Below are 16,897 nucleotides of genomic sequence, written 5' to 3'. Positions count from 1 at the left end.
GGAAGATTCACTAAAACATGAAATTATGAATTTAAATAGTTCAGTTGCTAGAAAAATGCTTCAAACATGGAGCACACATTATAACTTTATAGTGAGGCAATAAATATAAGAAATCAAAGAAGTTTTATACATATTGGGAAAGAAAATATTTAAAATGCTCACTTTATCTGTCCAACTGGGAAAAATCACCCAATTGTATATATCCTAAGTTGTGGTTTTGTTTTAGAAATTATAAACTGGTACAATTATATCTTCTCTTTCTAAATACTCATGCTGGCTATTGGCAGGATTGTGAGAAGAGATGCTTCCCAGAAGCAGGACCCTTGAGCATAGATGGATTTGGACCAATAATTTTTTTTTTGGTTTTTTTTTTTTTGACCAATAATTTCGGAGGTTCTGGTACTCTACTTCTCCCCACCCAATCTGCTCGCCAAGCCATTTCTCGAAAAAAGAAAACCAGCGAAACATTCATTTGAATTAAACACAGTATGTTAGCTCTACCAATGTAAAAGTCCCCAGTCCCCCTCCTACTCAGTTTTTAAATTCCTTACAACTTGTAATTTTGTAGTCATCACCACTTTCAAGGTAAATGAGCTTCAAATAATGACATTTAATTTATAGCAATGCTTAAAATACCAGCAGATTTTAAAAGCTCGAAAGTTCTAAAGAAGAAAAAAATGATAATAAAAATAGCCATATTTCATATGAATATTGAAGGTTCGGGAATCACATCACCGAGTTCAAATTCCTGCTATTACAACTTATTTGCTTTGTGTCTTTGGACATGTTAACTAACCTCTCTGTGCCTGAGTTCCCTCTGTGAAATGAGGAAAATAAAACCATTCATTGACCTCATCATGGTTCTAAGAATGTTATAAGGATTAAATGAGAAATCCATGTAAGACACTTAGCACAGTGAAGTTAAAATAAGGATTAATTTTTTCTATAATTTCCATTATTATTATTAATAAATGTGATTTCATGTTGCATGGAAACAAACTTGTAAATGTGCTTGAAGGCTAGAATTCTTTCACATTTTTGATACTAGAATATAGTGAGTCTTTTTACTAAAAATGATATTCATTGTGCAATAGTCTTTAAATGGAAGAAAGGAAAGAAGTAAGAACACAAGGCTTCTTTTCCCATTTTTTTCCTCAAACAGTGAAGCTTTATATAGTACTTTTTCTCAATAAAACACCAGAAATAAATTGACTGCTGTTTATTATCTGGACACAAAATGTCCTGATTACTTCAGTTCATCCACGCATGTAAATTATTCAACATCCCACACTAAGTCAGACTTCAGGATCCAAGCATCAGTAGGAAAATATTTCCTGAGTAGCTTAAATGTACATTATTGTAATAAAAACCTCTAAGGCAGCCCTACAAGGAGACAGATCATTCAGCTTTGGTAGGGAAAGTGAGGAGTTCCACAAATCTTGTATTTGTATCTAGGTACAATTAACCAGTGCTTGGAGGGACAATTAAAATAGCATTCTGTCTAGGAAGGCTTTGCATTTTTTATTTGTTCTCTTTTTGCTACTCATCAGACCTTCTATCTCCTATCCTATATGTATTATAGGGATATTATATATATTTTATATATATTTAAATATATATATATATATTGGCAAATATGGGAAGAGATACCTCGTGTCCTTATATCTTTTTACATCTTTCTGTATCTTGATAATGTTGACTTCTTTTCAGTCATACTTTTTGCCTCACGCTTACAAAATGGTTGCTACACCTTCAGGTATTATATTTGTATTCCAGGCAAGAAAAAAGAATGGTAAAGGCTTTTTTAACCTGAGGATTTGTATTTTGATTTAGGACAAAAGGCTCTCTCTCTCTCTCTCTCTCTCTCTCTCTCTCTCCAAAATTTTCCATTTTATTTGTTATTTCCCTGTTCCAAACCAATCACTGGCCAAGGAAAATTGCTACTGGATAGACAATGGATGGTATCTGCACACCTGTCCTTGACCAATGAAAAAATCAGTCTTTTCTCCAGAGCAGACTAGCAGAAGTCTCACAGTTGGCTGCAGAAAAAAGTTAGTTGACTCTGGTAACATCTACCCTACTGTACCATAACCCTCCATGAATCAATCAAGTGTTCATTGAAATCCTCTCTAGAACTGTGTTATTATTCATGAAAGTCAATTTTAATTACCTTTAAGGGAAAATTAGACATATATTGCTTATTGGTAAATAAGTCACCATAGTAGATGTCTAGAAAAAACACTTTTTAAAGAGACATTTCTTAGATCTTCAGAGAGACTGATGTCGATTTAAATCTGTCAGAAAACTTCTTGAAGCATATTGTTTTCTTCTTGGTAGCTACTGTATTTTCTACTGCCTGCTATTTTCATGGCAACAATCACAAGTTGGATGCTCTTTTCAGCTTTAATGGGATGATGCTGAATAGGCCAGCTGATAGCTATTTTACAAGAAAATTTAGCAGTCACTTTGCAGTAATGGATATTGGGTTGTGGCACATCCGTTCCAGTTTCTGCCTTGTTAAACACTTTAAAAGCAGCGCCAGTTTACTTAGCTTCTCCTTCTGACCCTCTGGGACCATAGGTTTTATGCATCTTTACAACTGGTGGTGAACAAAGCCAAGTTGATCTTAATTGCATATTAATAACTTTTGATTTTATTGTGCTTCAAATGATGGGAATGATGCTGATTCATTATAACAGAGTTCCAACATCATCTGTTTATAGATCTTCCCAATTTTTTAAAAGAGATTTTGAGTGATATTAGAGAAAGAAAGCAAACAATTTGTTCATTCCATTACTGTCAATTCTCATGGAAACTATAGCAGTGAATTAGTCAACTCTGTATTTTACATTAGAAATATTTAAAGTGTGGTTGCTTTTGGAATAAGATACTTAACAAAGTGCCATATTTAAAAACAACATCCCTAGTCTCCCTCTCCTCTGAGACTATCAAACCATACTCAAAACAGTGAAGCTGTTCATAACATCTATTTGATGGAAAAGTGAATGGGCAGGGAGTCCATATGCTTATGATTATAGCAATAAAATATATCATGATTTATGAAGTAATGTTTACCCTCAATTTCAATAGGAGATATCATGAATGCTAAGTTAAAAATGTATTATTAGGTCCACTTAGAAAAGTTCATTAAAAAGATTCAAAGAAATTGGAAGTTTCTTTCAAATATTTTCTTTCACAAAAATATTTGACTTTTCTAATTCTAATTCTTGCATTTGGTATTTTGTCTGAACCTGATGATAACTCTAAAACAGACTCTTGGATAGTATTTCTTAAGTTCCAAGCCAAAGATAACCAGATATAGCTACAACCTTTAGGAAATGTTGCCAGAGACCATTTTTAGATGATTAATAAGTAATCAGGATTAGTTATTGCGGTTAACTAAAGGCTGTAACAGTTGCAGTGTTCAGAAGACCCAAGAATAGAGCTAGTTTTGTCATGGATAAAATATTTCTGGAAACACTTCCTACTAGTCACAGTTCTCATAATGTACTCTTGTTTGATCGAATATAATTAAGTAATAGCACTTCTTAGAGTTTAGTCATCTCAGGTCCCTCAACATGAGTGCTAAATTGTGTATACGTTGCATTAGGGGTTTTAATGTAGGTAGGATCTCCTAGTCACATGGAGGAGGTCATCTTGATTCTTCTCCATCCCTGCTGATAGCATATTTCATTTCAGTTTTGTTCAAAGCAAAACACAATCAGAAGAAGATGTATGATGACGATGCTGTTTAATCTCAAACACCATCAAGGACATCCTATAAAGGATTCCAAGTTACCATACTGCTAACTGTTGGGCTAGGAAGGAAAGATTTGATTGGGTGCAAAGTTAAAGGGCTAGGTAGAAAAAAAAATACAGTCCATCCTGTTTTTTATTAGTAGAGAAACTGAGAGCCGGGATAAAGAAGCTTACCTAACATTAGATAAAAATAGATTGTCTATGCGTATCTGTTAGAAAGCATCATCTGGGTGAGAAGAGGTGCTGTCCTAATAGTTCATCCCTTCCTCAGTGTTTATTTTGCTGTTCCCAGCTTCATTTGACAATTTTTATTTTCTTCCTTTGAAAAGTGGCATTCATAAAATGTTGTCTTTTAGAAGCATTCTCTTACACTGCATTATTCACTCTGGAAAGCCCATTCCATTCACTTGATAAGGTAAATTTCATAATTATTCAAAAGTGTTTTAGTTTGGAATGTGCTTCTCATGGTCTTGCACAGAGCCCAAAGAGCTCTGGTGTACCTGTTTTTTCTTAGAACACATTCTGATAATTTTGCCATATGCGCAGTTAATGTGGGTGAAATATATAACGCTATTTCTTTTTAAGATTTTTTTTTAGGTGAGGATTTCAATTTTAAAGATTGTCAGTCTGGTGGAAAAAGCATCTATTGCTTGCATGCACTGAAAGGCCCTCTCTGTGGAAGCCATAAATGATTTCCTTTCTAGTGAAACCAGGGTATGGTATGGCCTATTAAGAAGGAAAGGGGACTAACTTTATTGGGAGGGTAGGATGTACTATTACTTTGGGCACATCAAATTATGTATTCGCATGATGATCTTATGAAGTTGAGATTTATTGAGTCTAGGCTACTTAATTTCCCCCAGGCTTTGCAGCTAGCAAATAGCAGAACTCAATTTTAAACTTAAGATTCATCCAAGAGCCATATACTGCTTAGTGTACCATGCTGCTGGTAAAATTAAATGGCTCTAAGTGAGTAAGTACACTTTTGGATCTAATGAATTATTTCTGTTATGGAGCCATGGCACATGAAGTTTCTGCTGAGGCAAAAAGGTGCACACGTGTTGTTTATTAAAAGCATATATTCTTATTTTTTCTCCATTGTGAACTTACCAATAGGAACTTCTGTAAATAAAAATATTTAGAATAAAGTAAGATTTAATTATGGACAGACTTAGCTCTTTTTACTGTTTCCAATTTTCTGTAAAGTTGCCAAGCCCTAGCCTGTTATGAACAAAAATGTCTCCTAGGCCATTTGGAACCTTTGCTTGTAACAACTTCCTGCACCCATTCCATTTATTTCTATCTTTAAGGCTAGAGGCAGACTTAGCACAGTGCCAAGAACATAATATATTTAAATAACGTTGAATTTATGCTCTTAATAACGTCAGAATTTGGAGCGAAGAAAGCAGTCCAGCAATTCTAACCTTTTTTACAACGTGTGTCATTGCCATCAGGCTCTTTTTCTATATGATCTCTTTCTTCTTTTAAGAATCCTATGCGTAGGACCAGCTTGCTTTTACAGTCCTTTTAAATTTAACTCAAACGAAAATTATTTTAACTTGGAGGATTTTTGAAAAATCTAACAAACACTATTTGAGAGCATGGAGTCATCACAAAACAGTGTTAAAACATTGAATAACAGGAACAATACCCATTTATTTCTAGGATGTAGTGTGATAGAGGGAGAAGAATCCTGGACCGGAAATCATGTAACATAGGTCCTGGTGTTGCTTTCTCCAGAAACCAGAAGTCTGAGTTTATGAATGGATGTGTGGGAGGAGAACAGTTCCTGGACCCAGCACCTTTACAAGTTTCTCCTGAAGAAAATATGAGATAACATTCAGGAAACGGCTTGATAAACAGTGTGATGATGTCCAGGTGTCAGTGACCACTCAGATGAGCATCACTGCCATTGAGACGGCCACCAAACAGTAGTGTGTCAGGAATTGGAACTACTCCTTTGAAGCCCAAGTCATTTCAAGTCATTTTTCCTTTTTTCATGCCTCTATGATTCTTATTTTTTTAAACAGCCCTTAACACTTTAATTTGTCCTCATCCATAATGAGGTATTTGAGAATGTTACCACTGCCTAAAAAAGTGTAAGACTTTGTCCAAAGAAGGAAGAATCTCCAAGTTTTGAGAGTCAGTAGTGTGCTGGCAAGTTGGCTCCCAAAGGGAAGGCAGGAGCAGCTGGAAAACAAGCCCCAGTTTGTAGAATTAGTGGATGTAGTGTGGTAGAGGGAGAAGAATGAGTGTGTAAATCCTCTCCTCCCTGTGGCGGATTTGGAGCTGCCATCATGATGTTCCTGACCACAGAGTTGAGAGGAAAAGCACATAACTGGTTCCTGCAAGCAGGTAGGAACTGGATCCAGCTGGGATCAGATGGGTGTGTTCAAGGTGATAGCCTCGGGGTACCTGTTTTTCTATGGAATGTACCAAGAACAAAGGCATGGACAGAAATGCATAGTTCGACTCAGTTCGTGATCTTTTAGCTCTTTGACTCTCCCCACAGTATCTATTTCTGGTCGCTAATGAAGCATTTAAAATTTGGTCTCTTGGGTATTTATACCTAAACTCTCCCCACTAGACCCTGGCTTGCCTCAGACTGAGAGCCCATAGAGGCCAGGTCGTCTCCAGGGAGGAGTCCTCTGCTCTTATTGACCCCTCCAAATTTAAGCCCGCTACACTGGCTGCAAGTGTCCTACATTCTAGCTCTGCATACCCTGCTCCTCTCCACTCCCTGCCCTTGAGGATACATAATTCAGACAAATAGAACCATGGAACCCTTGGGGCACCCAGGTGGCTCAGTGGTTGAGGACTGCCTTTGGCTTGGGTCGTGATCCTGGGGTTCTGGGATCAAGTCCCACACCAGGTTCCCTGTGAGGAGCCTGCTTCTCCCTCTGCCTATTTCTCTTCCTCTCTGTGTGTGTCTCTCATGAATAAATAAATAAAATCTAAAAAAAAAAAAAAAAGAACCATGGTACTGTTGAGAGTTAATATATATGTTGCCACACCAAGCTACTGAGGAGCAGTGAGGAAGAATGAAAGTCTAAAAGCATATTCTGGGGTTAAAATTTTTGACTTATTTTAATAACACATAAACTGAGACCACTGGATTTAAACAGGCAATAAGTGTTTGATTTTATATACACATATGTAATCCCAAAAATGTATTTAATATTTGCTTGATGAATTTTACGTTTGAATATTGGGACTGTTTGCTTTGGGTGTTCCTGGTAAATCTCATGGAGGCATTGAATTGCAAATGTGTCAGTCTGTACACACACACACACACACACACACTTTTTTTATTTATCTGTCCAGGAAGATAGCAAGAGGGTGCTCTCCACCCATTGTAATCATCATTATTCGGAATTTTATGATATTTTGTATGTTTTTTAAAAGTTTTATTTTTTTTTAATATTTTATTTATGTATTTATTCACGAGAAACAGAGAGAGAGAGAGAGGCAGAGACACAGGCAGAGGGAGAAGCAGGCTCCATGCAGAGAGCCTGACGTGGGACTCGATCCCGGGTCTCCAGGGTCACGCCCTGGGCTGAAGACGGCGCTAAACCGCTGAGCCACCCCGGCTGCCCCTGAAAGTTTTATTTAAAAATAAATAAACTGACTTACAGCCAGTCTGGTGCCCTATTATGTCTGGTTTTTGTTTGAATCTATGTTATTGCCTTGATTTCAACCATGGGTGCTTATTTGATAGAAAATATCTGATAAGCAAAGATTTCTCTTTTAAAAACTGCATATAGGAGCACCTGGCTGATTCAGTCGGGAGAACACGTGACTCTTGATCTCGGGATTTTGAGTTTGAGCCCCACATTGGTTGTAGGGGTGACTAAAAAAATCAATAAGTAAATATTAAAAAATGCATGTATTCTGAGAAAGCTAAGATGCTAGCAAACATCCATTCAGTTCAATTATTAATTTATTTTTAATACTCCAGGTAGAATTTGCTATGGATGAGAGTTTTAATGGAGTTTGAGACCTAAGCAATTTTGTATAATGGAAATTCAGAGAGGTTGGAAAGACCTGAAGAAGATTTTTTTGTTGAGATTTGAACTTATGGTTGGGCTGGAGGCAAAGTAAATTAGATATTGAGAGCATAGAGAACCACAGGAAAAGTTCTCTCTCTTTTTTTTAAGTAACAAAGATGCCTATTTGTTGTCAGTACAAAAAGTCAAAACAGAAACTCAGTTTTATTTCTTTGTTTACAACTCAAGTTTCTTTCTTTTGTCATCCATTCAACTTTTGTGAAGCTGTTAGAGTGTTCCAGGCATAGTACTCCCCAAAAGCACTTTCATCTCAGATTTGTACTATGATTCAACCACATTATGAGTTAAATAGATTTCTGTGGGCTAGCTGGGAAACCCAAGTAATATCTAATATTCTTCATAAACTGGGGAATGCCAATATTCCATTCCCATCCTTCTCTCAAGAATACATTTCAAAATCTCATCACATTGTCAACTTCTGCAGTTTGTAACACGTATCAATTGTGAGCAGACAAGGTTTAGCAGTTGTGTTCTAGGTATCTTATTATTGGTGCTAATTCTAGGAAAACTCAATTTTCTACTTGAAAAGAAATTGGAAATATAGAATTATTTTAAAGCACTCTTTCTTTTAGGATTTGTGGTTCTACTATTTATTGTTTTAGGAGTAATTTTATGTGCTTCTATTTCAGTATCTCTGAAAAGGAGATAAGTATAGCACCTGCCTCCTAAATTTGTAAGCAAGTTATCCTCTGCTTTTTGAAAGTTCATGTTACACCACTTCACTTTTATGAGAAGACCTACACATCAGCGCCTGTTTTTGCTAACCAAAAGAAACCTGAAGAGGATTTTTGCTTTTACAAAAAAGGTGAAAAGCAAAAATAGCATCTAGCGTTTGTTTTGCAGCAAGCCTTTATAGAGACAGCATGTACTCCAAGCAGCTAGAGTGGCCCCCGCCAAGCTCTTCCTTGGGAACTCCACTGAGGATCTCAGCATCAGGCCACCAGAGATCTGAACTGTGTCTAGATTCATTTGTGCATTCATTAGTAAGATGCATCCTAAGTTATCACAAAAGCCTAAGAGAGGTTATTTTGGGGGTCTAGGACTGCTCAAAATATTTTCCATATAAATTAGTAGTAATAGCTTCTTTGCTTTGTGACATTTTGGCTTATGAGAGTTTTCATAGAAATGCTCTATTTCTAAATAGTGTGGAAAAGTTGTATTTTCTGAGCTTTGTTAAGTGTAGAGCACAGTGTCTGGCACATAGTAAGTACAACAATTGTGCCCTCTACTGCTTAAGAGAGAAACAAAGGGACCAGAAATAGTGCCAGATCTCAGCCTGATATATATCTCTACCCCTTTCTCTCTCTTTCTCCCTATCTCTCTCCTTCTCTCTCTCTCTGTCACTCACACACACACACACACACACAAATGCACATACACAGCAACATAATTTGGTTCCTTAAAAAAGAGAACCACACAGTAGAAGAAACAATCAAAATAGAACACAGTATTTCAGCTAGAGATAACCCAGCATATAAGGATTGCAGCCTGTGTTGGCATATTAAATCCATAATTGTTCTAACCTGCCTTCTAAAAATTCTTAAAAGTAAATGTATTATAAGCCACATGTAAAAAAATTGTGCCTCTAGTGTTGATTTTTTTAAATTATTAGGCAATGCAAAAGAAAACAATAAGAATATATGTATAATACTGGTTGTTCCCCTAAAGGAAATACAGTTAGTTGTTCTATGTGTAGATTAGAATTATAGATTATTCAGATCAAGAAGGAAACTGTTGGGGACTGTAGTTGAGGTTCTCTACAAAAAACATGCAGTTAACATTGTAGTTCATGGTGATAAACTTGAAGCTTTCCAACTAAGATCAGGTAAAAGGCATAAATTCCCCCTACCACCACTCCCTTTCAGCATAGTACTGGAAGTCCTAGATAACGCAGTAAGCTGAAACAAGGAAATAAAGGTGTGCAGACTGAGAAGGTAGAAATAAAACTGTCTTTATTTGCAGATGATATCATCTATGTAGAAAATCCAAAAGAATTGACAAAAAAACTCCTATACTAATAAGTGATTATAGCAAAGTTGCAAGATACAGGGTTAATATATTCAAGTCAGTTGGTTTCCTGTATACCAGCAATGAACATCTGCAACTTGAAATTAAAAACAATACCATTTACATTAGCACACAAAAAAAGAAATACTTAGGTTTATTTATTTTTTTTAAGATTTTATTTATTCATGAAAGACACAGAGAAAGGCAGAGACAGGCAGAGGGAGAAGCAGACTCCTCACAGGGAACTGGATGTGGGACTCGATCCCCAGATTGGAATCACACCCTGAGCTGAAGGTAGACCTTCAACACTGAGCCACCCAGGCGTCCCAAAAGAAATACTTAGGTTTAAAACTAACAAAATATGTATGAGATCCGTATGAAGAAAACTATAATCTCTGATCAAAGATATCAAAGGAGAACTAAATAAATGGAGAGTTCTTGGATAGGAAGATTTAATATTGTCAAGATGTCAGTTCTTCCCAGCTTGATGTATATAGATTCAGTGCAATCCCAATCAAAATCCCAGCAAGTTATTTTGTAAATATTGACAAACTGATTCTGAGTTATGTGGAGAAACAAAAGACCCAGAGTAGTCAACACAATATTGAAGAAGAACAAAGTTGGAAAGCGAAAACTACCCAATTTTAAGACTTACTATAAAGCTACGGTAATCAAGACAGTGTGGTGTTGGCAAAAGAATAGACAAAAGGCTCAATATAACAGAATGGAGAGCCTAGAAATAGATTTACATAAATGTAGTCAAATGTAGTCACTAATCTTTGACAAAGAAGCAAAGACAATATCATGGATCAAAAATAGTTTTTTTTGACAAATGGTGCTGGAACAAGTGGGCATCATCTGCAAAAAACAACAACAAAAAAATCTAGACACAGATTTTACACACTTCACAAAAATTCACTCAAAAATTATCACAGACCTAAATGTGAAATGCAAAACCGTAAAACTTCTAGAAGATAACAGAGAGGAAAACTTTGATGACCTTGGATGTGGTGATTTTTTTTAGATGCACCTCCAAAGGCATGAACCATGAAAGATAAATAATGAATACTTGGATTTCATTAAAATTAAAAACTTCTGTTTTGCAAAGGACAATGTCAAGAGAATGGTAAGACAGGTCAGTTGGAGAAAATATTTTCAAAAGACACATTTGATAAAAGACTGTTATCCAAAATAGAAAAAGAACTCTTAAAACTCAATAATAAGAAAGAAAACAATTGATAAATGGGCAAGGACCTTAACAGACATTCTACCCAAAAAAAAGATATACATAAGGTAAATAAGCATTTGAAAAGATGTTCCCTATCATATATCATCAGAGAACTGCAAATTAAAACAATGAGATTCCACTACATACTTATTAGAATGCCAAATCTGGAACACTGAAAACACCAAATACTGATGAGCATGTGTAACAACAGGAACCCTCATTCACTGCTTACGGAAATGCAAAATGGCACAGCCAATTTGGAAGGCAGTTTGAAGGTTCCTTACAAAATTTAACATACTCTTACTAAACAATACAGCAATCATACTTTTTGGTATTTGCCCAAAGAAGTTGAAAACCTATGTCTACACAAAATCTTGCATGTGGATGTTTACAGAAGCTTTATTTATAATTACTCGAACTTGGAAGCAACCAAGATGTCCTTCAGAAGGTGAAAGGATAAATGAACTGTGGTACACCCAGTCAATGGAATATTTTTATTCAGTGCTAAAAACAAATGAGCAGTCAGGCCATGAAAAGAAATGGAAGAAACTTCCACTTACATGCGTATTACTAAGTAAACGGAGCCAATCTAAAAAGGCTGTGCGTATATGGTATGATTCCAACTATATGAATTCTGGAAAGGGCAAAACTATAGAGGCAGTAAAAAGATCACTGGGAGCAAAGAGTTGGAGGGAGGAGGGGATGACTAGGTGGAGCACAGACGATTTTGGGGGGGGGCAGTGAAAATACTCTGTGTAATACCATAATGATGGACACATGTCATTGTACATTTGTCCAAATTCATAGATTGTACAACATAAGAGGTAAACCAAAATATTAACTATTGGCTTTGGGTCATTGTGATATGTCAGTATAGTTGCATCAGTTGTAACAAGTGTACCGCTCTAGTAGAGGATATGGATAATGGGAAAGGCTGTCTATGCATGTGTGGGGGCAAGGAATATATAGGAAATCTCAGTATCTTCCCCTCACTTTTTCTATAAACCTAAACTGCTCTAAAAAAATAAAGTCTTAATTTAAAGAAATTAACCTAGTTGGCAAGTAAATAAACCCCAGTGGACTTTGAAAAATCTATAATCTCACATTTACTATCAATTCAAAATACATTCAATAAAATACTGTTGAGATTGGCATCAATCCTTGAATCCTATGATTTCTAATTCCAATTAATAGGATCAAACAACAGACTTGCAGGATTTTCTTAACCCACTCACATAATGTGACTATGTTGGCCGCATTAAGAGTACTAAAACTTCAGTTCAGGGTGCCACTCTGATGGCAAAATGAAGTCTTTTGTTACTTGTCTGATAAGAGAAGACTATTGGCCAATTCTTCACAGATAATATGAAGGTGGATAGCAGGAAAATAATTATTTTCTTTCAGTTTAACCTGCCATATTTTAACACAGTCATGGAGCATAATCATGCCCAAGAGTGAATTTTGTATGAAAGCTTTTGTCCAGTACAGTTACTATCCAACTCCAGTCTCAAGCATTGCTGGAAGACCCACCTAGTTTTCTTCCAAATGGGTTTATAAACACCAAAAGTCATCTGTAAAATGAGTTCCTTGTTCTGGCATCTTGAGACCACTTGGATGTAAAGGGGCCTGGGGACTAAGAATAAGCCAGGTACTCTTCAGCTTAGATTAGGTCTCCCATTATTAGATAGGTAAAGATAAGAGGTTAAAGTGACATAGAGGTGAAAGTCTAGGAACAATGTGGGAGAATGGGAGAAGGTTAGAACATGGCCTCAGGAGCCTGAAGTTAGAATCCAGCTCATCCTCCTCTAAACTCTCATGGCTCGGTATGAGAAACTTGCAGAGCTTACCACAGTGAACTCTTAAAACAAATTTTATATACCCTTCTTAACCAATCTATTGTGAGCTCTTTGGAACATAAGCAGTGTCTTTATTCCCCAATCTTTAAGTTTGAACAATTTTACAGCTACAGGAAAGTTGAAAGAATAGTACAATTAATTTGTGTATTCTTTAGTAGATTCACTAATTAACATGTTATGACCAGACGTTCTCATAACCACAATACCATTATCAAAGCCAAAGAAATTTAACATTTGTTCAGTAACTGAACATTTGTTCATTACTCTATCATCCATATTCAGATTTCCTCTTGTTGGGCAGCCCGGGTGGCTCAGCAGTTTAGTGCCACCTTCAGCCCAGGGCATGATCCTGGAGACCCGGGATTGAGTCCCACATCGGGCTCCCTGCATGGAGCCTGCTTCTCCCTCTGCCTGTGTCTCTGTCTGTCTGTCTCTGTCTCTGTCTCTTTGTCTCTCTGTGTGTCTCTCATGAATAAATAAAATCTTTAAAAAAAATTTTTTTTTGTTGTTTGTTTTTGTTGTTGTTTCCAAAATGCCCTTTATTGCCTTTTTTTTTTTTTTTAATCCAAGGAGGCAATTAAGGTTGCCATGTTTCTTTAGTTTCCTTTAATGGAATTGAGAGCCCTCACCTTCTTTTTCCTTTCATGACATTAATATTTCTGGAAATTTCAGGCCAGGTGACTTGTGGAATGAGTTTTTTGTTTGCTTCCTCATGATTGGGTTTACAGTACATATTTCAGGGGGAAATAGGTGATACTGAGACTTCCTAGCAATTAATTATAAAAATACCTTTCTCCCTCTGTAATGAAGAAGGAAACTGTGGGCGATACTTTGAGGCCATGGAAATATCTGTTTCCTAACGACGTTTCACCCAGTAGTTTAGTGTGCATTCATGATTCTTACCTTTGTCTCATATATTGGGGATATGATGGTAATTTGAAAAAAAAATATTCTTTTTGCTCTTCATAACTAGCATTCTTTTCTAAAAAAAGACTTTTTCACCACTCCCCTGCTTCCCTAGGATTCCCTTTTTCTCCTGCCTTTCTTTCTCTTTCTGCCTTCTTCCTTCCTCCCTTCCTCCATCTGGTGCCCCCTCTCTTGTTAGACGATCTCCATAGACTCATGGATTTTCTTTGATTCGATGTCTTATAATCTTAGGGCCATCATTATTATATTTGATGCCTAAATTAACTCAAATCTAGCCCCTGGGACTCCCTCTGAGACAGCAGTGATGTCCTTTTGACAAGCCTCATTAATCCTTCAGCAGTTCTGTGCTTTCTGACACAACAAGATGTCTAAAAACTCTTTGTACTTTCCCAGCTGCAGACCTGGGCTAGCTAGCCCCTTTATTGCAAGAAATTCTGGTTCCTTTTAGTAAAAAATGATATTTAGAAAACAAGACTAGGATGTCATTGCTTTCAGGACAAAATGAAGTAATTAGTGTGAGAGTACTTAGTACAAAAGAAAGCTCTATAACTGTCATGCTTGTTCATAGTGTCCTTGATGAGCATACAGCTTATTGGGAGCAATGCTAAATAGCAGCACCCCGAATCTCTCTGTGTTAAGAGATTAAGGACATGTGTGACGAGGGAGGAGAAAAATAAGCCAGCTTTGTCAGATACAATGTGAATCCTTGTCTCACACTTCTAAGAGAGTATATAAAACAGAAGAAAAGACCATGGACCACAGTCCACTTTTTCCCCAAGTTGCTTTGTCTTTTACTATTTCAGATAGAAACACGTAAGACATTTTATTTTGTGGATCAATTGTAATTTTTTTAAATGAAGCAGTCATTTGAAAAATGATGAAATATAAATGTATGATTTCTGTTTTTACCTTTCTTTAGCAGGTTCTGAAAGAACTGTAATTTAAAGAATTCTGGATTTTTTATTATTTACTTATTTATTTTTTAGTTTTTTTAATTTAAATTCAATTTATTAACATAACGTATTATTAGTTTCAGAAGTAGAAGTCAGTGATTTATCAGTCTTATATAACACCCAGTGCTCATTATATCACATGCCCTCCTTGATGACCATCACCCAGTTACTTCATCCCCTCACCCATCTCCCCTCCAGCGACCCTGTTTGTTTCCTATGATTAAGACTCTCTTATGGTTTATCCCCCTCTCTGATTTCATCTTGTTTTATTTTTTTCTTCTCTTCCCCATGATCCTCTATCTTGTTTCTTAAATTCCACATATGAGTAAGATCATATGATAATTGTCTTTCTCTGATTGACAATAATATTGCAAATATATAGCTTCTTTGATATTCCCCAGGGATAGTATCATCTATGTCACCTGTAAGAAGTTAGTGTTGTGGCATTTTTTAGTTTCTTTGTGGACAAACTGATTGTTGAGGGTTTTATTTCCTGAGACTTTATTATAAGTAAAAGGCATACCTAGTTGTCTGTAGAATTTCACTGTTAAGATTCACAGTAGGAATATCATTTGGTTTAATTTCCAGGCTTTTCTGCTTGTACTATATCTCTTTATACTCTCAAATTAAAGCTATTTTTAATGACAGTCCCCTGTGAGACTATAGATTATGATAAATTGGACAGAGGGCAGAGACTGGTAAACAGGTGATGCTTAGCATCTCATTAATTCTCTGGAAGGAAAGCAAAATAGTACAGATGTCCAAGAAACAGCAGTTCTTTTCTTCTTAACTGCCAGGACTGTGGTGGTAAAGGAAGGGATAAGGATGGAATTAGGAAGACACACTATAGAGACCCAGTGGTTTTATAAGTCCTTTTCTCATAGGAAGCCAGGCTAAAAATGAAGAGGAACAAAAGGCATGTGATTGTATGCTCTATATTGGAATAGCCTTTAGTTTTCTGTTTGTGTTTTTTTTTTTTTTTTTAATTCAGAGAAAGGATGTTGAATGTCTATGTGTTTAGGCAGGCTGGGCCAAGCAAAGAAGGTGATTGGGTTTGGTAGTGCTCTGCTTTTGGCTGTTTCAAAAATTCATCATTTTCCAATACTGAATAGAATGGACTACTGCTATAAAGAACTCAAAAATATGCAGAAAGATTTTAGGCTCTTGGAGAATCTCATACCAGATTGTCTAGTTCATGAAAGTTCTTCAGTTTACTAGCAGTTTGTCCTTGGGTGAGTTAATTAACCTCTCTGTCTCAACTTCTTACCTATAAAATAGAAGTAATAAAAGGACCTTCCATATAAGGTCCTATTTTATGTGCAAAGTGCTTAGTATAATGTAGGCAAATACTCAGCACCCAACAAACACCAGCTCTTATTGTTATTATTTACATGTCAAAAGAGAAATATTAAAAAATATTATCACTTCTTATCAATATTTGAAAATTTTAAAGTAATCCAGTCAACAAATCGATCAAACACTCAATCTTCAAATTATTTTCCTGCCTTTATTTTGTTATTAATTTATTTAACTTCCTTTCTTATGGCTGTATTATTTTTAGTCTTTTAATGCCTCTCATTACCGAGGTCCACCAACTCCATATAAGACACACTGACAAAGTTCCCACTGTGGCCGGCACTGTACTAGATGCTATGGATACAAAAATATAATTTGGTACTTATCCTCAAGTGGCTAACTCTGGTGGGGCCAACCATTATATAAATTAAGGAATGTTATTTGGTTTGATAATTACTATTACAAGATACAATTGAAGTATAAAATCAGGAAAATTAAGGAAATTTTTGCATTCTAGTATCTTGACAAATGATCATATGGTCCCCCAAATTAACAAAGCTGCAATGAACTTTCCAAAATGAAAATATAAAGTAATTTTGCTTACTGACCAGAAGTATTTTTAAGAAAGTATGCTTTAACTCTAAATCAGTTAACAAATGTAATTCTGGAGATAATATTTTGAAGTTTATCATAATGTCCAAGGCTCCAAGTACTAATAATTTGTTTCCCCTGGATCTTATACTTTATTTTTTTATTTTATTTTTTTTTAAGATTTTATTTATATATTCATGAGAGACACAGAGA

General features: G+C 35.9%; 1 protein-coding gene across 18 annotated transcripts in view; it reads left to right on the top strand.

Annotated features, from left to right (window-relative positions):
* The window catches only part of MAP2 (microtubule associated protein 2), a 294,178-nt gene that overhangs the window by 115,567 nt on the left and 161,714 nt on the right, over positions 1–16,897 (top strand). The window contains exon 3 of one of the 18 annotated variants that reach the window (XM_072812949.1): positions 8,456–8,631. The exons of the other annotated variants lie outside the window; for them this stretch is intronic. The gene's annotated coding sequence lies outside the window, so the exon portion shown is untranslated. The remainder of the gene's footprint in view (positions 1–8,455; positions 8,632–16,897) is intronic. 18 annotated transcript variants of the gene reach the window in all.

The sequence above is a fragment of the Canis lupus genome, chromosome 36, assembly GCF_048164855.1.
Source record: "Canis lupus baileyi chromosome 36, mCanLup2.hap1, whole genome shotgun sequence".
Taxonomy (NCBI): domain Eukaryota; kingdom Metazoa; phylum Chordata; class Mammalia; order Carnivora; family Canidae; genus Canis; species Canis lupus.
The sequence above is the reverse complement of the archived record's forward strand: the minus strand, read 5'-3'. Positions and strand labels throughout refer to the sequence as shown.